The sequence below is a fragment of the Charadrius vociferus genome, unplaced genomic scaffold, assembly GCF_000708025.1.
Source record: "Charadrius vociferus isolate BGI_N301 unplaced genomic scaffold, ASM70802v2 scaffold14, whole genome shotgun sequence".
NCBI classification, from domain to species: Eukaryota; Metazoa; Chordata; class Aves; order Charadriiformes; family Charadriidae; genus Charadrius; species Charadrius vociferus.
This window is the reverse complement of record NW_009648876.1, coordinates 4,331,624-4,356,718: the sequence shown is the minus strand read 5'-3', so window position 1 is coordinate 4,356,718 and position 25,095 is coordinate 4,331,624.

The window sequence follows — 25,095 nt, the reverse complement described above, 5'->3', positions numbered from 1 at the left end:
TGTTAGCCTTCTGTGTCTATATTTCCTCAACAAGAGCATTCCCAATGAATTAAATGCGCTCAATGGAACTACCACTCTCAGTAAAGATGTTCACAAAACTGCTTGTAGGTCTGGGCCTTGAGTTTTATCTCCGTTAAAAGAGAAATAAAGATGGATTGGGTAAGACGCATAAGAAGGTATTTTCTTTTTAAATGCATGTACTATGACTGTAATGGAAAGAAAAATGGTTTGTCTAAAGGTCCCTTTTTGGTTTAAGGCTGGGGTTTAAGGCTGATACTTCTTAAATAGGGGAAATCACATTTTTTGTCATGCTTTAATAGATTTACTTTTGCAGACGGGGACTTTGAAGAACTACCATAGGTGGATTCCTTTCCCTATATGCCTAGTTAATACACAATTACCCATTTGAGATGTCTCAAAACAAAATATTTATTTGCTTGGTTTTATTTCTTTTAGCCAATATATTTGATATTCTTAGGCATGGTAGAGGCCAGACCTACCGATGTGTTTCTGTAGGCACTGTGTTTGGTAATTATCAAATTACCTAAGCTGCATAAACTGAGATATATTTTTCCTGTATAAAGATATATCTCTGAGTAAAAGGGTGATTTCATAATAGGTTTGCTGTATCAAATAAAACGCACAATAAAATAATTCCTGCTACAAATTGCATAGCATATCTAGGCCTAAGCTGCTCCTAGTCTTAATAGACAAACTTAGATTTGCTGAGATCATTGCTCTGACTTATTTCATATGCTTAAAGTATTTGTAAAAAAATAAGATTAAATATTTACACATATGTGTATGTGCACACAGTTTAGTCATTGTGAAAGCCACACAGAAAAATCTGATACAGAAATAGCAACTCTGAATAAACTGCTATATAATAAAATAAATTAGTCTATTTGTTTTACAATGTTTAGAAACAGAACAACTTCCATCAACTCATGACCTGTAGTCACGTATGCTGGAATATTTTGCCAGCAGTCATAATCTAAACAGAAATATTGAAGTGTATATTAAAATTAGATCTTGTCCTTTTTGATACAGCATATTTCTGGAACTTGACTGCAGCAAAAAGTGAATAATCCCCCCTAATCAGAAAAATCACATCTTTTTAGAGATACTAGGCAAAGTGCTAATACTACTCCATTTCTGTGCTAAGCCTTCTGAACTAAGGCATTTTAAAACCTTTGTGGAGCTTCTCAAATGATATTTTCCAGCAAGTATCATTAGAGAAGAAAAAAAATTAATCCTAGATATGCCTAGCAACCCATTTCCTCCATTACTCATGATTTCTCGTGAAATAATGCTAAAGTTCTAAACAAATAATAATTAATATTTGTTTACATTAATACGAAAATGATAAAATATTTCTGCACGTGTGATTTACTGTCTCCCTTAAATTTAGTGATTTGTCTCACTAAACACCGTGCATTGTTTCATAGCCAACACAAATGGCATTGCTTTCAATTTAATCACTGCCTTTTTTGCCATTAGTACAATAGTTATACGGGAAGAAGTGATCATGTTCGCTGTGATGTTAAATGTAGACAGCAAAAAGCCCCCACTTGATACTGTGCTGGTATGCTGTAACTGAGCTATTTTTAATATTTCCTTGTAACTGATTTGTAAGTGAATTGTGCTTAGGCAGTGTCAGAACTTTCCTGTCAGCTACTTTAACAGCAAAGAGATAGCTCGATGAATAATTCATTGAAGGCAATTTTCTCCTAGTCACTGAGTCATCAATCATAGTTGCCTAAAGAGCCTTGAATTGGCCAGCAGAGCGCTATTCACAGGTAGTGTGATTTAGGGAATAGGAGCCACATTCATACTGACAGGTCAGGTAGCAATAAGTAAGGGAAGGTGCCTCCTTTACAGACTGCTAATGAGTCACCAAACCTGTATACTATTTCCAATTCTCCCCTTTTTGTTTTTTTTCCCTCTTCCTTTTTCAAAATATCACTCAGAATTGTAGCCATAGGGTGGTTTTGCCAAACAAAGGTGCAGTTGGATGAAAAACCAGTGTAAATATTTGCACATTTTTTCTGGCAGAAATCCTACCCTGAAAAGAAGCTCTTCAAAAGGGAAAAGTGATTTGATACATGATTGCATGCATTTACCCATGTAATTGAAATAATGAGAGATGATTGCTTTGAGCTAATAGTCATAAGTTACTGGTCTTTTTGTTTAATCCAACCATCAGCTGTCAAGAGCCTCACAGGAGCATGGGGAAGATGCACCAAGGATATCATTTGCATCACCTCAGACTGTAATTTTGTTGTTTTTTTCAGAGCTGATACAAGCGTCAGATTCTATACAAATCTCCCTGGAGCATAAGCGTTCTAGTGTTGTTTTGATAGGAGCAAAGAGAAAAGGAGCACGTATATGCTGCTTCTAGTAGCTTAAATGCTCTCAGGATCACAAATAAAATAAAAGCAGTTTTTGGCAGACTTCTTGCAATTGTTAAAAACTAATTTTGCTTCGCAGTCAAGGTATGTCTTTGTGCTTGAGAAAATCTCATTTGAGCACAATTTTCAAATATATACATCTTACATCATTGTGCTTATTGTTCCAGATGACAGATACCTTTGTGGTGTATTATACATCACCCATTAATTCCCTAAGCACTACCTATTGTATTAATACCAGCTGTCTATGACTATTCAACCAGCACAAGAAAACAGGCAAAAACAATGGTGCAGTGATGAGTCATAATTTTCATAGTCTTGCTTAATAAGGAGGTGTGAAAAATGTTTTCTAAATATTGTAGCTCTGCTGTTGTCTATATGTGATTATAATGTTTATGCAAGCAACACAAAACAATGTGTACACAATCAACATCTGGCTACTGAGATGGCTGTATAGAAAGATTTGAAGATTTATCAAACATTACTTACTATGGGCCAGATTCTGCTACTCTTACTCAGGTTCTGCAACTACTCTATTTCAAGATACTGTTTTACACAACTCATAGTATGAAAATCTGGTCTCAGAAATGCCCCTTAGAGTATATTTACCACATTCAAAGGAAAATAAATAAAGACAAGCATAAACTATGTTTTTTGAGCGTTAATGTTGTATTTCTCAACTCTTTTCATTCTCTTTCAAGTGTTACCTGCTTGTACATGGTTGAAATATTTGGCACGCAGGACAGCAAGACCAACAATACTGTCTACTGATTAAAGCCTAGGCCTCATGATGATGACACATTTTCTGCCTTTCCCCATCTGCACTGTAAACACTGAAGAGGCTAATTTTAATCCCAAACTGTGTCCATCCATCATAAATGCCCTGTGCAGACTTCTTCATATTGAAAATAATAAACTAGTATTCAAATAAGTGCTTGAGAACTAATTCTGGAAACAGCTGTAACTACAGGCAGCGTAAATAAGGTAGTAAGGAGTCAAGGAGCTACTTAAGTACAATGCATATTCATGTTTTCAGCATGGTCATTTTACTTCAACATTCTGGGTTGTTTGGTGTTTTGTTTTGTTTTGTTTTTTTTTACAGGGCTTATAACTCATAGCTCCATGTATCTGTTGGGTTATTTTAAATGCATAGGGTGAAATGCTGGCTTCCTTGAAGCCAACAAAATTCCCACTTGACTTCTGTGAAGCTATCATTTCAACCCTGGTCTCTCAAACAATTTATTTCAGAACAGAATGAAAAAGAAAAACAAAACTGCTGCAACTGAGACAACTTCTTAGTCATACTTTTTTTGTAAAAAAAAGAAAAAAAAAGAAAAAGTAGCTGATATGGTAACTGAACACCCTTTCTTTTTTTCCTAAACACAAAACTTAAGCTAGTTTTTACTCACAAAGAATATAGTAGCAGAATTAGAAAAATACAAACATAAATTTTAATGATGATTTAATGTAGTTCTCCCTTCCTTCATCTTGAAAAGTTCATCCAAATGCTGACTTCTACTTATGATTACTGAAAGGAATGAAAGAAGTGTGAGGAAGCAGAGAACAAACTCCAATTTTGTAAGAATATAGTTTTCAGCCTCGAAAGTTATTCATATGACTTTTGAATATATAAGAATCCTGGGTTTAAGTACTACTATTCAAGAAATGGAAACCATATTTTTAGCTTTTAACTGTTGAAATGGCAAATGTTGATCCTTATGTTCTGTAGTATTCCTCTGAGGCTAACAAGTTGAAAGTCAATGTTACTATGTTACAGCCGTTCTTTGGCTGAAAGATGGGATTAGAAAGCAGTGCTGAAACTGTCAGTGAGTAAAGCCATAGAATATACATTACGTGACAACACCTTGCTGAAGATGAAGAATCTTATTTCTGTGCACCCTAACATTAAGTAGACCTGCTGCCCGTCAAATTCATTTTCATTTTCTCCACTTATAGCTGCAACTATGTGCATCCTATGACGGCAAAGCAGTGATACCTTTGTAATTAAATTGGTAAACCCATTTAGTTAGAATTGAAACATTGCGTATTGGACAAATGAGAAAGTAAACTGCTTTGGTAGTAAAATGCTTTCCTGTATTTAACCTTAACGGCATCTCATTGTGAAAAAAAACTCATTTTGAAATTTAAGGCAAAAGCATTTTGCTGAATCGAGGAGGTTGTTTACAAAACTTCTGTTTATTCATTTGATGGTATAGAGTCACCAATGTTTTCACAAGTCAATATTCCCTAGCATCTAAAATACTGCTGCAGCATATGATACAATCCACTTCTGTGAGGAATGATCTTTCTCTTCAGAGGCACTGAATTTTTTAAAGGCTGGCAAGAATCAGAATCAGAAATAATCTGAGTGTAAACTTTCATTGTATTGGTACTGTAATGATGAGGTTAAGTCTACAGTTCATTATTAACTTAAATCTGTGCTGCAGTGGAAAAGCATTCCCTATCTTGCCACTTTGTCGTTCTCCTTCCTCTTCCCCCAACACTCATCTTTCTCCCATTGACTGCTCTTCTGCCAGATCAGTTTCCCAGTCCAGATCACTATACATCTGCACAAACACTTTTCCTGGCATAACAGAAAGAGTGCCATAAGGTTTACAGGTGAGTACAATGTGAACAGTAACATTGCTGAATACCTAATAGGAGCCTATAGTGGCTAAAATAATACTTGAATGTACAGAGAAAAGGATATCAAAGAGTACCATGTTACCTCTGTATGTAAAACAGCTGTAACTGGAAGAGCAGCAGTGAAGAAAATCAACTTTTAGACCAGCTAATTTTCAAGCACAAATCATTTTAAGATAGGGAGGAAGCTCCTTTCTGAACCTCACGAGTCTAACCACAGTCACTGCAGTTGCAGTAAGAATTCATTCAAGGAAATATGCTGTGGTTTGGGAAGAACATCGTTGTATTTAGGGAGAGCATTCTTTCTGACCTTGGTTTGTCATTCTCTCAAGCTGTTCTGATAAACTTTTAATACTTTTTTGTTAACTTCATGCAATATTTTTAATTCAATCATTTTCTGAGTAGGTGATTTTCATGGAATCTGATTCATTAGAAAGATCAAATAGAAAATTTTTTTTAATATAAAATTTCATAGTTGAAGTAAGATTCTGAATTGAATTTGTGTTTTTGAGTATTATAAGTGAAAAAAATTATTGTGAAGCCAAATTTGTCTAGATGAACCAATCTCACTAAAGAAAACACAACTGGGTAATTAATGTAATAAAGCACAAAGCAATACCATTTATACTACAACTTATAAGAATAGGAACACTAAGTTTGTTGACTTTAATATCTCAAATTTACCAGAAAGTTCAGGCCAACTTGGAAACAATCTTTGTATTTTAACTCTGAGGAAAATTATTCATTAATACTGGTTTCCAGAGGATGTATGATATTTGCTGTCACAAAGAAGGCACTACTGGGACAAGTTTTCATCAGTGGTAATATTCCTCAGGATTCCAATAGAACAATACGCATTTCTTAAATTATACATAGATCTGTCTTTAACTGAACAACAACTTTTTGTGGTAGTGAAATTCAGATTACCTTTATCTCTTAAATTTTGACAAGGACTCTTTTGATATTAGGTAACTTTAAACTTACAAACAAACAGAAAAATGTTTTATCATACTAAAATCTCTTTTCAATAGAATTTAATAAGTAGCTACAGATTGTAGAATTCATTGATAACATCAAAACTATTTGGAAAACCAGAGCTAACAGCCATTACTACTCCCAAACTCTTAGTAGTACTGAGATGAAATTATTATCATACTGTAATTTGTTGGAGGAAGTACCTCACCCTTGGTCAAAATAATTTTGATTAAAAATATTTTTCCTACATTAGCAAATGTGTTGATAGCAAGATAGTGAATACGTGCAGCTTCACTGGACACCTATTAGGCATTCAGCCCTGCATCATCCTACTTTCAGAAATATCCGAAATACCTTCCTTCACTTGACCTGCTAATGAATAGATAGCATAATATTGTCAGACAGAATCAACCTCAGCAGAGCAACTGGGTAGGGGATGGGGTCGGGAGTGGGGTAGCCGAGAATCAGAATACTATACCCCTGAGTATCACCAATGACGTAGAAGTATAATATCTACTTCTTTCCAAACACTCTTTTCCAAAATGTTCAATCATTTTGAACAAAATTAACTGCAGTTACAAGTCTATCATAGGGTGAAAAAGCCACAGTAAGTTGACAAGCATAATTTATTTATGTGTTCTAGAATTAAACTAACAGATGTTATGAGAACTCTTGGCTGGGATGATGCAGAGTGCAGACATTTTTATATCTATGTCAATGCCTAATGATATTGCAAGGATTAAAATAAATAGCAACCTTTGAAAACTAAAAGTGTATTTTTATTAAAAATATGAGGTGATAATACAAGCAGATGATAACCAGGAGTTGAAGAAGCAGTTACTAAAACAAGCAGAGGGAGTTGTAACCACTACTCACAAAGGATTTGGACTCCGCAGAAGCCCTTCAAATCAAGGCCAGATCATGTGACAAGCGTGTCATTAAAATAAGCAACAATACAGATATCATAGACATCATCCTCCTATTTGCAATTTTAAATTGTGATAGCTCTTTCAACACATCAGGTAAGAAGCTGATCCACAAATTGGTATAACTACATTGCCTTCATTTAGAATCATGATTTGTTGATAAATTTTTATGGCACTATTCAAACATATTAATTTCGGTACATACTTTTATATGTTTTTACCCATGGGAACTAATATATCAAGGAACAAACTGAGCAAACAGACAACTTAAATTATCTTGAATTTGACTATGTTATTCCCTGCTATTGAAACTGGCTTGAGTCATTGTACAAAAATATAGAGCATAAATTAAATTCTCACCTCACATTAGTCTCAAGTGAGATTAATGAGCTCAAGTTCACCATCTCAGAACAATTTCTCTTTTGACATTAAGTAGCCATTGCATAAAATTACTATCTCCGATATAAAATCACGTGGGTTTAAAAATCCATAAAAATAATCCAATTTTTGACAAAACAAAACCCCAAAACAAAACCAAAACTTTTGCACTCTTGTATCAATCTGCAAATCTAGTATGGGGCCTCTCATCCAACTTGCAAGCACAAACTATCAGTCCTACTGCATCACCAAAAGTTTGTTTTCCTTTATATTAATCCTTTTAAAAAACACAAGAGTCAAGATTCCTCAAAAGTGCAGTGATTGCTTTCGTGTAGACTTTTTGATTTAAAGAGCAAATGCTTTAAAAGAGGAAAAGGTTTGTTGTTTTATGACTCTTTTGCACTGCTCTAGGTTTTACAGCATTTCAGTAGATATCCTTATGTTCCTTAATGATTAATATTTCTCACTTTGAATTGAAAAGCCGCTACAAGTAACAAAAATTATTCTTTCATTAATCAGGAACAATCATAATTTCCTCTCTCTCAGCTTTCATTTTTATTATGACTTTGAATTTTTTCCAGTAAAGTACATTGTAAATAGAGAAAATGTGATTTTTTTTTTCTCAAGGGAAAAAGGTTTGTTATTTTAAAATTACAGCACTGAAGATCAAAATAAAGTGACTGTTCATTGTACTATCCAAATAGCCTATCTTTGTACAAAAAAACCTTTCATTTTCACAACTAAATTGACTAAAAGGCACTGTTACCTAGCAACATTCATTGTGTTTATGACCTTTCATCCAATCTGAGCTCACAGATGTGCTTCTGAAGCTAATAAACATACATCATACAGTCCCCGCCTGCTTTGATAAAATATATGAGCCCTTAGAGCAGACTGCAAAATATCTTTTCTGAAAAATATGAGACAACCTAAAAATTAAGAAAAACAGGATACATTTGAAAATAGTTTAAAAAGTCTAAACTATGAACTTGAAATCTGTCTGCAATCAGTCTGCTGTCTTTTGTAGTAAACCAAAAATTTGCCCAGGAAGTTGTGGCCTCGCACACAAACATACTACGTGTATAATTGATAGACTTACTTTTTGTTATATTAGTGAATATACTGATCCTGCCCCATCTGAAATCAAGATATCTTAAAGAAACTTAAAAGAGAAAAGGTTTGGAGTGTAAAAAATGCTGACTGCCTTAATTTGAAATAATAGTGAACGTTTTGCTTCAAAAAAAGATGACATTTATGGATACCTCCAGATATCTCCATACTTTATACACATGATGACTAAATTTAATCAATAAAAGTTCTTTCCCCACATTAATCACATACAGTACTCTAAAATAAAAGTATGAATAACACTGTATACATTCTGCGCTAACATTCCTCTACGTTTATAGGTCAGTTTGAAAGTAAAAAGCATTGTATAAGTACTATTATTCTTGCCTTTTTCACGTTTAAATAGCTTGCACAAGTTCTCATGCTAAGTCGCAATTATAGTTCAAAAGTTACAGTATCAAGTGACATTTGCTGGGTTCCATCTTTATTTTCTCTTTCACTCCATCCACACTTTTTCTCTATTTGTAATTGAAAAGAACATACTTTCTAACGCTTCAGATCTCATATGGAAACTGAAAATGAAATTCTGTTGTTCAGCTTTTTGCACCATCACCATTTGTAAAGAACTTTCCAAAGACTTGTACAGACTCAATTGAACAACAATACAGAATTTGTCTTGCTTTTCTATAAGCAACACCTGGAGTAACTTTCTCTTGCCAAGAAAAATTATAAATCAATTTATTGATTTATTGTATATGGTCAATAAGTACTCTTTTTGCAAGTACTTTTTATGGATATAGCACCTGCAGAATTCTGTGGGTCAAATTCTGTTCTCAAATGCACGTGAAGGCTATGCAGCTCTCGTGCCTTACTACAGCTGTAAGTGAAAGCAGAATGTTAATATTTACCATTCAACCAGCCAAAGTCCAAGCACAGGATACAGTGTATAACAGTGAGGTCTACTATGACATACATTTAAAAAAAAAAAAAATCATTTAAAACTTGTGGATTTTTTTTCCATTAGCATAAAAATCTGCTTTAATAAACTCATTTCCACAGTGCTGTCTGGTGTAACTGTAGTCAATTTTCAATAACAGGAAAAAGTGAATATAATCTTCCAAATGACAGCCACAGTCTGAGATTTATCTCAGGAACAATAGCTCAGTTGGGTCTACCTATATTTTTGGCAGAACCTAGAGTAACAGAAATTCAAATATGTTAGAGATGAGCATTGTACAAATTATTAATTTTTTGTCATTTTGATAATTAAACCATTGTATTCAGCACATTTAAAAATCTGCTATTTTAGAACCTGAATGCAAATTTCAATGCACAATGACAACTTCCATTCGTAATGAAAAATGGAATGTTCAGTGATCAGTTTCAAGTCGTCTGTATAATTGCTCTGACCAATCACAGTTTAGAAAATCTAACTTTGGTAATCCTCTTCCATCAGATATTACTGTCTGGTGAGCATAAGTAGCCATCCTTGGGATTTCAGAAGGTTGTTGATGTGATATGTGTATCTCAGCATTGAATTAAGATCAAATAAATGTATAAAACTTGTGCTTGTCAATATCATATATTTGCATATGACGGATACCATCTTGCTTCCAGAAAATTTCAACATAAGTTCAGTCTCAATAGACTCAATCCATTTGCCATTTATAGTGTCTATTTGGCCTCAAAATGTGATCCTCGTATTCACACACACACATGTAGGTGCACTATATGCATACATAATATTTTTATACATGAGAAAATAATAAATGTACACACACACAAATGCACACAAGTGCAGTTCTTGAGGTTTAAAGAGAATGAATGGTAATTATGAAATAGTAAAGAAAAGGCACATTATGCTAATATGCTGACAGCACTTTCTTATGGTTTGAGAAACCCATAACAACTTGTTCTCATTTCAACAATCATTCTATCACCCAATGATGCCTCCCCACCTGGGAAAGGGAATTGGGAAGAATCAAGGAAAATATGGGGGTTGAGATATGAACAGATTTAATAGAATAAGACTAGATGATTAACAATAAAACTAAAGAACCAATACTGATCCTGATACCAACACAAAATATATGAAGATTACACTCAGCCAACTGTATCAGTGGGAAGCCGTGAACTCCCAGCAGTGGATAGCAAATGTCAGACACTGCGAGCGCTACAGCTTCGGGAGGAAGGGAAGGGCTCAGGGGTCCAGCACCGGGGCAAAAAGTTCTCAGGATGGCAGCCACCAAGGGAGAGAGGGAACTGCACAGCAAACTTTCTAATTTATACTGAATGTGACATTCATGGTATGAAATAATCCTGTTGGCCAGCTTGGATCGAGTGCTCCAAGGGGTCTCGCTCCTCCTCATCCCAGCACCTGGCTAGCTCGAAAACACTGAGACCTCGAAACCAGCACCTGGCTAAGCTGGCTATACAGTAAATATTTTCACAAATTCAGACACTAGAGTCTTCTAAAAGTGCAGTCTTCCCAAGTATTAGAAGATAAATTAATCCTGTGTTGCTCAAACCAGGACACACTTGAACCCATTTCAAAACAACATCCACAGCAGAGACTCCTTCTAGGAATCAAAGCTAATACCAGCTATAATTTCAGGGTGGAAGATGTCTGAAATATTTGCAAACATATTTTAGGAATGAGCACAAATGGATTACAACAAAAGAACCATTCTCCATGAGACAAGATGACCGTTCTCTATCAGATTTACAATAGTTCTTCATTTTGAGTTCTGAACTCTTTTTAGCCCACTGGCTCAAGGACTCCAGAATGAAGCAGCTTCAGAACCAGCAGCACAGTTTCAGAACTTTCAGAGTGTTGAGAAACACCCAAGTATTTCTTCACCTGGATCACTATAGTGAAGACCATTTGTCAGAAGATCTCTGCAAAGTCATTATTCACCAAATAGTACATAGTAGGCTTGCAACTGCTTTAGAAACTAATGCAAACCTTTTTATTAATTTTTTAATTGTCTTTTCACCATGTTCTTTATTCATGCAGCACAAAATACTTCTGAAAAATTCACACAACTGACTCACATTTAGAATTGTCTGCATTTCGTCTATATGAAGTATTAGCAGTTAAGGTGATTGGCACTATAAGCCTAATCTTGGCTCCTTTTCCAATTAAAATGAGATGTGATATTATCAGATACAATCCCATACCAGGACAGCAGGTTCTTGGCAATTTGGAAGGAAATAAAAAAAATATGAGGAGTCATTCAAGAAACAAATACTTTTCTTTTTTTCCCCCCCTTTTTGGTTTTATTTGGAGTGATTTTTTAAGGGGTTTGTTTGGTTTTTTTTGTTTTTCATTTAACTCATATGGTTGAGGCAGCATTTCTTAACAGGAATACATTCAGAAATTAGAAGATTGATAAATGTTTAAACCAAGAATTTTTCTTGGTCATAATATCTCTAGTCTCTATATCAGGTATCAAAGTAAGATTATGACAACATGCTTTCTTAGGTATTCTCAATAAGTATAATCCTGTTTTGAATATCTTTTCTGAGGCATCTTGAATATGTTAAGATGCAAGTTAATCTTCAGATGATAGTATAGTGCAGTGATACAGAAAAAAAAACATCAAGGGAAAGAAAGAAAAATCGAACACAATGGGAAACAGGGACGCACACCTGGTCATAGCAGAAATCATCTACCGTCTATATAATACAGACCTTAGTAGCATCTACTTCAAATCATCTGTTTTGTTTTATCTACCTTGCTTCTGATATAACCGCTAGTCTAAAGAAACCAATGTGGTATGGTGATGCAGCTGGGAAAATAAATTTTTCTCAGTATATTCATTACACTGATATAACAGAAAAAATCTATATGAAGCACCAAATTAAGAGATTGAAAACCAAATTCCAGGAAAAACAGACATGCTGAGCATTGCTGTCATAGGTATCTTTTCCTTTGTCACCTTCATCACTTCTAGCCAGTAAAATTACCATTAGGGAGATACTTCATCGATAGCTTTTCTTTGTCTGTGCCAAAGGTCCATTAATAAAAAGTAGGGAATCTAACAAGAAGCATTACCGCTGCTGCAGTCTCAGAAATCTTCTAATATTAGAGTAATTTAATTTGTATTTCTCAGGATGATCTGCATACCATATCCATATTGGGATGAAAAGCTACTTATTTACGACCATAGCTATGAGCTTTATGTATAAGAATCACACACAGAATAATTGGTGTTGCAAGGGACCACTGGAGGTCATCTTGTCTAACCCTCCGGCTCATGCAAGGATCAATCAAATCAACTACCTTCTTTCATAAACTATATTTTTCATTAAAATACTTCATAATATTTTTATAAGTTTGTATCGTCATGTGTCTTGGACTTGAATGCCACTTTATGAAGCATTATAACAACAAATAGAAATTAAAGTGCCTTCCACAAAGTTTATTCTCAATGCTTAAGCCAATACCTGGGTAAACACAAACACAGACATATAAATGATACAGAGAAGAATGAACACAATGATAAGCAGTGAACTCAGCATACCATAGGGCAGGAAGAGAAAGGATTATTTTGAAGAGATTGTGTATGTAGAAAGGAGACTCCAAGTAATAACAGCACTTAAAGACATTTGTAGCTTTAAGCATGGATAATTCTATTGATTCAGACTCTTTAATAAATCAGCTCCAAAAAGAATACTAAACTTTGAAGTATTTTAAGCAGATATAACTGATTTAACTACTGAAAGTCATAATCTTAATAGCAGGTATTCAAAATTTAGTCAATAAAAATAGGTTCTTCATCACCAGTTTCTTCACAGAGCATCCAGATTTTCTAAAAGAAAATTATGATAGAAATGTAGATATAAAGAATTCCACCCTTTGGTGTCAGAAACATGGAAAAATTTCAAAAATTCAGAGGTTGCTTTGATTTTCATGGTTGCTCTGTACAAAGGGAGCTGGAGAGACCTTGCTCTTATCTAAGTTTTAGTCAAACACAGTGGTACAGTCACACATGACTGGAAGTAAAGTCCTACACCATGGAGTCTGGACCTCCTTTGCAAGTTTCATAACAACTATTTTAAAATTATTTAGCTTTTTTCCTGTTGGCATGATTGAAAAGTTATTCTAAAATTTTACAACTGCAACAGTTAGGAGTGTATCCTTCCATTTTCATACTGATTTGAACTATGGTCTAATTATATGAATTTGTTCTTCTGCCAACGTTGCCTTCTAGATGAAGTAATTCTTCTCCTTCCTGTTGTAGTGTTGTTTATATACAGCAACTTTCTTAAAAATCAGTCGTCAGAATTTTGCAGTGAATTCCCCATATGGCTTCAGCAGGGGTTTAAATAGCAGCGAAGTTTTCTTCTCTGCTGGAAGTAGTTCAGCTGACACGTTCTTGGGCTGCATTTTTCTTTTTCACAATTGTACTATTTTCATGGCTAACAGTCATCCTGCAGTAATCCAGTATGTGCACATCCTCCTCCTTAGTTGCTTCTAACTGCTACCCCACTGCAGGTTCTTCTGCTCCTTACCATACACCATATTTTGATTATCGTCTTTATTATTACTGGTTTCCAATACTATCTTTGTGTTATTAACAAATTTTAAAAGTAGGCTACATTTTCGGCAAATATGATTAGTAAAATAGGTTTTTTGAGGAACTCTAACCATATGTCCACATGATCACACTCCTACTCTTTCACCACTAATGGCAGTGGTCTCACTAATATTTTGTGGCACCATCTCATATACCTTCCTATAGCCCTTAGAAGTGAAATTTGCCATAATTTCTTGGAAAATTAAGTTAGTTTACTACAATCCTCTTCCATAATCTCCTGTAGCATTTTGGTCCTCTGAATTAAATTATTTTCTTCAAATTTTATTGTTTTACATGCTGCTAAGATGTGACTAATTTAGCTTGTAATTCCTATATTGTTTTTCTCCTTTTTATATACAAGCACTGTATTCTTGTTTTCTAACTGAACTGCTGACCTTACTTACATTATTACTGACCTGATTTATTTAAAATATTTGATAATAAACTTATAACTTAACATGATAAAAACTAAAAGCTAATTGCATTTACCTGATATCAAGCACAATCAAATCAGGGAAAAATAGTCAGTCTAAGTCCTTGTGTTGATGTGAAATATTGACAGAGCACAGTATTATCACAATTTGCAGCAAGCTATGCCTATTCCAATCCAATATCTTATGAATAGGACCAACAGGAGACAGAGTTACCAGAAAGGACAGATGGCCAAGATTCTTTTGGTCTCGTACTATTGATGAACCCCAGAACCTGGGGATGCAAAGTTAACATTGTCAGTTCAGGGCAACATACAAAGGTCTGTCTCATGGCATATATTGTTCTTGTTACATTTACCTGTGCCCTTGCTTTTCAAGGACTAGGGAACAAAAACAGATTGCAAGGGACTCCTCCAAAAATTAACCTAGAAAAGGCATTTGTGCAGGATGAGGCAATCCTCTTGGTATGTCACATCACAAAGACTATATGCCCTTGCTTCTTTTTGACTCTTGAGCAACATGGGTTTGGGGCTCTCTTTTTCCTTTTTTTATACACAGAAGTATGTGTATATCGGCCTACGTTATCTTAAATAAGAATGAATTAATGGAAGGAAAGCTAGGTCACATCTGAATGTCTGAAACAATGATGGTAGGAAATATTTTCTTTTATCCTTTTGTACATCAAATATTTTACAGAATTTCACAGAAATCTGTGAAATCCGATACTAAATAATGAAGTCATTTCAATACTTAAAACCTAGAAAGTAGTAAAATGGACAATAATACAGAATCTTTTAAAGATCATGTTTTATATCCTAGAATTTTTATTGTTCTGAGTTTATTTTTTTAAATTGAATCTATGAGTTTTCCATGTGAACAGAAATTTTCGGAATCATACAAAGAGGAAAGTAGCCTGATGTGAATATTTGTTTTGTCCTTTTGCCTGCAGCAATATGGCGTCAATCATTCCTCACATTTCTTATTTGTTTGTATTGTCTAAAAATGTCCAACAACAAGTATTTCACAATTTCCCTAAACAATCTCATTGAATGCTTTGCTTTCCTAAAGTTGGCTATTGTTTTGACTCTTTAAGCCCAAGTGCTTCTCATCCTATCCCCAATAAACATAAAGAACAGTTCTTACTCCCTCAGGAGTTTCCACAACTTTGAACACTGAAGTGGCCTGGTATTTGTGTGATTTTGTCTCTAGATTGAGCATTCCTGTGCTCTTCCAAATTGACTGGATAAATAACATGTTTTCTGGAGCTCTAATTATTATTTTTATTTTCTGTGTCTTCTTCCACTTCAGCTCAAGGCATCGTTTGTACTGAAGAGATAAAATATTTTCAAAATATAACAGTCTTTAAATAAAATCTTGTTATTTCTGTAGCCCACTATGAAAGTCCTTTTCCATCACAGCATGGTGTTGTACTCAGTATCTCTAGATCCTCCTCCACAAAACTATCAGTACACCAGTAATCTTCGCTTTGCACTTATGGAATTGTTTTTTTCTAAATAAAAATCTCTCACTTATCATAATGTAATTGCAATCATTTTCTTTAAATCATTTATTATTATTTTATGTTAATTTCAAATTTGCATCTTGAATTCTGACAGGTTTGCAGCCCCTTCCAGCTTTGTGCCATTTGGAAATTTGCATCCTCCCTATCCCATCGTACAAATCATTCATGAAAATACAAAATTGGACTGGACTCTGGACAGATTTATCACAGAAACCACATGAAGTGTCTCACGAGTTTGCATAACCTTTAACAAGTACTGTTTGAATAAGTTTTTCAACTGCTTGTTTAATCACCTTTTGCAGGATTTCCGTTAAGCCACAATACTTTAGGCTCTTCATTAGGACATAGATAAAACCTTCAGTTTGTCAAGATTCATCATATCTATCACTGTCTTTATAGTCTCTGTTTTAATAAAGAAAATTATACACAGTTTTGAAAAAAAGATCTTCAACAGGAAATTCAACTAATAGTAAGACTTCTCTTTGCTGCAGGAAAACTAGGTTGAGTTTGCAATTGCTTCTGTGAATCTTTAATTATGATCTCATTCTCAATTAGATTTAAGAAAAAAAATTCTCATAGACTTTAGGAATGATATTTCTAAGTTTTACCCTCTAATCGTTCCATTACCATTGAGATTGACTCCAGCCATTGCAGGCAGCTGAGGTTCAAAGAAAAAAAAAAATAGTATTGAAATTGTTTAAAATCATGAATACAGTTTTTAGTAATGATAAGTAAGATAATAATACTCTAAATGATGTGATTTTCTGTGCTGTTAAAATATTATCTAGTTTTCCATTAACAAGCCATCATAAATGAAATGTGCAAAACAGCATCTCTAACAGGAGTGCAGGAAACACTAAGCTCAAATATTCCCTTTGTGGATTGATAATAAAACAATAGCCAGAACAGCAACCAATTTCATGAGATGTGGCAAATTGCACAGTAGTTTCATTCTTTAGCTAGTTAAGTACAACTATTTTTGGCAAAACAGAAGGGCAAAATTGTTTGAAAGGAGAAAGCAAATAGAGAAGAACAACAGATGGAAAAGCTTTTTTTCCTTTTTGAATTAAAAGAAATAAAATGATTAAAAAGTAGTTTTAATGAAAATCTGAGTTAAATGTCATTCTACAAAATTATTGTAATCTAATGAGGATATGCTGGTTTTGTGCTTGTATTAAAAAAAGGTGATTTATTGCAACAATCTCCAATCAACAAGTGGGACATACATAATATGAGATCAAAATACAATTATTACATATAAAACCATTCATTTGGTCAATTCCTTTCAGAAGATGGCTTAATCAAAAGATTTACTCCAAAAAAAAAAAAAAGCAACTTACTCTAAAGTCCAACTTCAAATACAACTAGAAAACTAATTAAGAGTTGGCAGTCCACGAATAAGTGAAGAATATGACTGAACAAACGTGTCAGTAAAGTCCCAACCTCAAAGCTTTAACAAGACCACAATGCCATTGCAGGGAGACATGCAAAATTAAAGGCAGAATTACTTCCTCATCAAGTCAAAAGGGTAGTTCATAGTCACCCACTGCTCTGACCAAATCTCCCCATTTATTCCAGAGAACGGAGATGACCTCCACACTAGCAATACAATAACCATTATACTGAATTTCAAAGATGCGCACACAAACAAAAGCATGGCCATGGTGTTTCCATTCCATTACCTGTCTAGCCCAATTTTTTTTGCACGATTATAGTGTATGTCTTACTGATGATTAGTGCACCCTGATGCTGAGCAACGCAAAATAAGTTTTTTTCGAACACTTCCCATTTTTTCTTAGACTTGTGTCTTGCAACCACAATCCCTTTAGCAAGGAGTTCCACAGCTCTCTTGTCTATAGTAAATAAGAGTTCACGTAGGCTATATTTAAATTCTGGGACAAGAGTCAACACCTAAGTCCTCATTCATCTGTACCCTGGAATCACATGAAAAGTAAATGAGAAAGAAGGGACGGAACATATAAACATCCTGTCCAAACCTGAGTTAAGATGTATCCTGGGATGTACATCCAAATCTGAGATCCTGAATTTCTTACTTAAGATCTGAGGACCATCCAGACACATTTGGCTTTTAAATATGATATCTACAGTTCAAACTTTTACACAGGGTGTCAGCTGGCTGTCAACAATGTCTAGAAACTGGGATCATCTAGTTGACTTGAAATGAAAATAATATGCCCATAATGGAGGGTGTTTTTAAAAATCAGCATTTTTTTATCGTGACACCTACCCTGATGTACATACACATTACGAATTTTGAGACATCTGTGTAGAAAAAACATACAGAAAACATATGTATACTTAGGCACCTACTAAACTTCCTTGGATTTGAATGAAAGTCTTTGCTACAATTGGCTAACAAATATTTAAAACATATTCTAGAATATAATAGTTACACAGATTTGTTAACTTGCAGAATATCAACAGGCAGATTTTTTAAGATATTTACATAAACATCCTCAAAAGAAGAGACTACGCAGAAGGATGTAATAGAAATTTGTATATATATTTTTGCCCTAATTTGTTGGAGCATTGTTATAATTGTGACTCAAACAATAGCTTCACATACTTTTTCCAATACCATAATGTGCCCCTCTTATTATAGAAGTTGAGTGGGGGGAAATTTAATTTTGTTCCTACAAGAGGTGTAGTAAAAGCTGAACTCCTATTCCAACTATGTTTCCCAAAAAACCACAACTCTTGGGGTGTTGCTTGGGGGATTAAGAGGTACGTACATCATGCATGTTCAACCACAACACTGTCCAAGGTTTTGCCTACTATTTAATCAGGCTTGTTTTCTGACCACGTTCTTCTGCATTTCGATATCCTTCTGTTTTATCCATCAGATAAAGGTGAAAAGGAAATGAGAGCTTAAAAAGTAAAGAGAGTGCCCAAGTATACTACGAGAAAGGCATAATAGTGTCTGAAGAAACAGGGAGGAATATTTGCCTTATTGTGAAAAAACAGTGGCAAAGTTAACTCTGATGGGTATTCTTCCTGCGTATCCTTGCTGCCAGGATACTGTCACTTTCAGGCTAGAACTCATTAGAGGCAGCTGGGAATGACGAGCATTATTCTAGCTATTTAATGGTGTTAGTTATTCATAGGAATGGTCAGAGAAAGACAACTGGCCATGACGATGGCAGAAATACTGACCTGGCAATACAAGTTACCTTTTCCAGTTGAGACTCTGCTCAGACAACTGATCCAAACACATTTTAAAATCAGTAGAATTCTAATTGGACTGTAAATCTTCAGATAGGTTTCCTAACTACCCGTTATGCATCTCACCCTTATCACTTACATAGCTAATGCTTCGCTTGTGTCAGATTCACAGTTTCTGAGCAATACTACTTTGGCTTGAAAAAAATTTCAAGCTTCTCTACATACGCTTAACCTTTGTAAAATTCCCTTCCTGCTTCTTTATTTTGATAGGTAGCTCTTTGACAAGTCAATTCTTTTATAAGTCTCTTGCATTCCGAAAATTATTCTTATTTCATTACTTTTACCTTCCAGCTTCCTTTTTTAATCATTCCCCTTAAAATCTTGATATCATAAAGCTACAAAGAACTCATTAGGAACAGAAAAGAAGTTATTTTTTCTTGATTTTAGTTTTTAAATAAAGCTTAGTTCTAATGTAGAATCAATTAGAACATAAAGTTTCTAGTATAAATGTAAAGCATCTAAGAGGTTTAAAGAAAAACATATGACAACCCACAGCTTGAAAAATAGTTTGCCATTATTTCCTTCAAGTAAACAATGTTCTTTTCTTAAAATCCATGGTAATCTGTTGTTGGCATTCTGTTTTTAGTGATATAAACATATAAATTCTACAGCTCAAATGACATACCTTTATCTCTCTGTAAAGAGAAACCTATCTCTTCCAAATAGTGCGTAAATCATGTGATTTAGTAGTTTCTATAGTAACAATACTTTTTTTTATTGAACAGCAGAATAAATAACTGTACAGAATCTTCAAAACTTATTAGCTGCACTAAAATTGTCATAACTTCCCTCCAAAATTCCTCTTTAATTAAAAATGATAGTTCTATCATTTGCACAAAGCAATGTCCAATTTTTGGAGTGGTCAACAGCTTCAATTGTGCAATGACAGAAAAAAACAAGCTGAAAATACGAAACTACAAATATCCTCAACTTTAGATTGCAAAGAAGTGAACGTTCCAATAGATTTTATTGCTATCATTAGTCATAAAAGTAAAAGAAGCAAACAAATTCTGACCTGAAAACCTTGAGTCTTTGCAATTGATGATCATGCTTATACAAGTATGAATATTTCTTTTTAGTGCCTAAAGATCAGCAGAAAGCAACACTTTTGAATCATAGAATCACAGTCATAGAATGGTTTAGGTTGGAAGGGACCCTAAAGATCATCAAGTTCCAACCCCACTGCCATGGGCAGAGACACCTCCCACTAGAACAGGTTGCTCAAAGCCCCATCCAGCCTGGCCTTGAACACCTCCGAGGATGGGGCTTCCACAGCTTCTCTGGGCAGCCTGTTCCAGTGCCTCACCACCCTCAGAGTGAAAAATTTCTTCCTAATATCTATCCTAAATCTACCTTATTCCAGTTTGATGCCATTCCCCCTTGTTCTTTCACTACATACTCTTGTAAAAAGTCCCTCTCCAGCTTTCTTGTAGGCCCCCTTCAGATACTGGAAAGCTGCTATAAGGTTGCCCTGGAGCCTTCTCTTCTCCAGGCCGAACAACCCCAACCCTCTCTGCCTCTCCTCATAGGAGAGGTGCTCCAGCCCTCTGATCATCTTTGTGGGCCTTCTCTGGACTCGCTCCAACAGGTCCATGTCCTTCTTATGCTGGTGGTTTCAGAGCTGGACACAGTACTCTAGGTGAGGTCTCACCAGAGTAGAGTAGAGGGGCAGAATCACCTCTGTTTACCTGTTGGACACACTTCTTTTGATGCAGCCCAGGATACAGTTAGCCTTCTGGGCTGTGAACACACATTGCCAGCTCATGTTGAGCTTCTCATCAACCAACACCCCCAAATCCTTCTCCTCAGGGCTCTCCTCAATCCTTTCTCTGCTCAGCCTGTATTTGTGCATGAGATTGCCCTGGCCCACGTTCAGGACCTCGCACTTGGCCGTGTTGAACTTCATGAGGTTCAGAAAGGCCCACCTCTCGAGCCTATCCAGGTCCCCCTGGACGGCATCCCTTCCCTCCAGCATATTGAGTGCTCCACACAGCTTGGTGTCATCAGCAAACTTGCTGAAGGTGCACTCAACCCCATTGTCCATATCTCCAACAAAGATGTTAAATAGTACCGGTCCCAGTACCAAGCCCTGAGGAACACCACTTGTCACCTCTCACCACTTGGATAGGGAGACATTGCCCGCAACCCTTTGAGTGCGACCGTCCAGTTAGTTCCCTATCCACAGAGTGGTCCATTGGTCAAATCCATGTCTCTCCAATTTAGAGACCAGGATGTCATGCAGAACAGTGTCAAATGTGTTGCACAAGTCCAGGTAGATGGTGTCTGTTGTTCTCCCCTTATCCACCAATGCTGTAACACCATCTTAGAAGGCCGTCAAATTTGTCAGACACGATTCACCCTTAGTGAAGCTGTGTTGGCTGCTACCAACAACCTCCTTATTTTCCATGTGCCTTAGCAGAGTTTCAAGGAGGAACTGCTCCATGATCTTGCCGGGGACAGAGGTGAGACTGACCAGCCTGTAGTTCCCCGAGTCTTCTTTTATAAACAGTCCGTTAAAAGTTATACACAATAATCAGATCAGTACCACAACTGAATGGTTGGTAAGTATTTATTTGATATTTTGAATATAAGATAGTCCTAATAAAAGGTATGACTTAAGATAGCATTTTTTAGTTCCTTATGCTCTGTCATGCTATAACAAATCTGCAACACACTCTGCCAAAGTTGGAAGGACTTAATTTATAAATGTGTCATAAAGTAGCTCTGGATCAGGCCCATACAGCATAATACTGACAGTATCTCTGATCGATAGTTAACTGTAGCACTATAGCACTTGCATAAACACACTAACCTTAAAAATTTCTCTACATTTTTCACATAAAATTTTACATTTATTATCTCAAGAAAGGAGTAATACCTGCTTCTATTTCTAAAGCTATTTGTTTAAGAAAAAAGAGATCTTTTTATGTCTGAAACTACATCTATTCTTTCAAATGTACTATGTGGTCTAAACAAGATGTACTGCCTTTACTGTCTCTGATAAGCGCTGCAAAACCAATCCCACTATCAATATCTTTGCCATACTGTAGACTGTAGTACAAATAGGAAGGTGCACTTTATCCCAATTTTCTTTTATAAAATATAGATCTCATTAATACCCTTAACTATGCGTACTAAAAAGGAAATCTTAACAACAGTTTCAGTACACACACAATAATTTTTATGAGCTTCATCAAGACCTTTGTCAAACACTATTCTCCACTTCTGATCTCTTCATTCTTTTCTTTTTACTGAAGTAAAACACATACCATTTTTGATTATGCATTCAGTTTATTTGTTAAAGACAAGAAAAATCTTTGAAAAAGGCTATGGATAGTTAGTGTTTTAGAAATAAATGCAAAGAGACATACCCTCATGTTTTTGGAATATGCCATGAGAACCATTGCTAGATCCTAGGTTTTATAGGCATATGCATCTGTTGTTAAAAAGTACTATTAAAATTTGTAGATAGTCAGCAGCTTCAAGTTCAAATGTTTACACAGAACCTTTAGAACAAAACTGTTTGATATCAGAGTGAAATGTAAGCTTCGACTCTGAACAGCCTTTTTTTTCCTCCTGTTTTTCTCGGCCTAAAAATGTGCATATGTCCTTTTGAAAACTTAGTCCTTCACTTTCAAAAACTACAGGCCCACAAATAGCAGCTGTACTTGCTAATTTTGTCTTCTGAAAATAAAGCTGACTAAATACCTCCAAAGTATTATTGAGATTTAGTGATCTTCAAAAGTTTTTTTTTGCCCATATCTTTAATTCAGACACATACACATCAATGTAAATGTGTGGTTTAATTCCATGGTGAATTTGGCCTGAAATATAGATTAGCAAAATTGGAAACAGCTGTGCAAGAAACTACTTTACTCTTCCATTTATAGTATTGTATCCCAATATAAACTCCATCATTTTAGTATAAAGTGATACCCCCCCACTCTCTCTTCTCATCCAGATGTTTATGGATTTTTCAGATAATCTTCAGTGAAATTGCCAAAACCAACAAAAAGTCTTAACATGTAAATTCAACATATTGTTTCATGCTCATCATGGCCTTTTCTGCATCAGTGCCAATCCTCATTACATTTCAGATGTACTTTGGTCGACACTGCTACAGAAAAGAACTCTGACTCATCATCTCATTGTGGGCTGGGTTCTTATTTAATTTTTTTTGTCTGATTCATGAACTGTTTTTTTGAAATTCTAAAAATGGTTCATGAATTGCCTGGGAGATGAGAAAATTAATAATAATGATCCAATTTACTGTACATTGAATTGAACTGATTATCATGCAACATACCGACAGACTTTTTCATGGCAAATAAGTTCTATAGACAGAGGTTTTGTTTCCCTTCATACTGGACATGTCATTATACTGTAAAATAATCATTAAGCTCTTAGGCCAAGATCCAGCAAAGTGCTTAAGCACTTGCTTAATTATAAGTTTATGCAAACTCTAAAGTGAAACGACAGAAGAGTCAAATTATATTCTTTACTACAGCTGTGACAAACTTTAGAGTTATGTGTGTACTTAAACATTTCGGTGCATCTCTTGTACATCTAAAGATGAGTGATACTATATAAATTCATAATGTGATGATTTTTAGTAGTCTGTTTCATATTTTTATGTATGGAAATATTTGTCATTTTTAGAATGTCTATAATATTGATCGTTTGTTGGCAGGTCAAGGGGCTATGTTCACCTCCCACTGACTGCAACTAAAAAAAATTGCTAATTATCTTATTGGAAATAGTTTTAGAAAGCTTGATTTATCAGATGATTGAGAAAGATTAAATACTGCCTTTTGTCTTTCAAGGATTAGGCTAGACGATTCTCTTGCAGAATCTGATCAATCCACTTCCTATGCAAAAAAAAATAATTATTGGAAGCACAAAAGACCCAGCTTTAGAGATTTTGTTCTTTCATTTTTAGCATAACTAGTGGTAAGTGCATATATTACTGTTATTTTAATGATTTCTGTAACCTAAGAACTTTCCTTAGTCATAACCTTTCAATGCAGGTTTAAATTTTCTTTTAAATTACTACTTTACATGTGTAGCCTGTTTATGAGGTGGAATAGGCTACTGTAAGCAAAAGGGGACATTTACCACAAGTAAACAGGCACTCCAGCATGGCACATTACCTTGCCTAACAATTAGGCAGCTGAGACTTGCAGTGGAATACGGAATCCTGAATTAAATGCTGAAGGTCACTGAAGAGTTTATGGCACTAGACCAAAGACCAAACCAACCAACTATGCTGATCAAGGAGCCGCCTATAACAAATTAATATGGAATCTCTGAGAACCAGGATATGTCATGAACACTGTTCCTTTCCATTACTTAGTCCCTTTATTAATCAGGCTTCTGCCTGAATATTTTTGCTAAGAGGTCATTATACAAATACTGGATAAATATTATGAAGGCTCAAAAGACTATACTATATGAAAACCACTAAGAGAAATCATGAATCTTTTCACTTTAACCCCAAGTTCATAAAAAATAGGATCTTACCCCTAGAGTTTAGCTATATTTGCACCAGCTAGTGCATCTGAAGTGGACCCTGCTCCTAAAGGAGTAAGTTGAGCATTACCGAGGTACACTTACTAAATCAAGCCCTCAAGGGGAGATAAACAGGATCACTAGGGTTTGCTTGGGCATGAAAGATTCTGCAGTGTTCAGGAAGCTCAGGACAGATATATCCTTCATTTCCTGGACAGAAATACAGGGGGTTTTGTTCCAAGGATACTAAATTATTTAAGCATACGTACTTTGTTAACTGAGTTCCCTCAAAGGCAGGGTGCTGTCTAACACACTAGAACGTAGTCAGCCTCCATTGTCTGATACAGGCTCACAGGGAGGCAACTGGGTTTATCCTGTGGCACAGTACACACCTTAAGATATCTGATT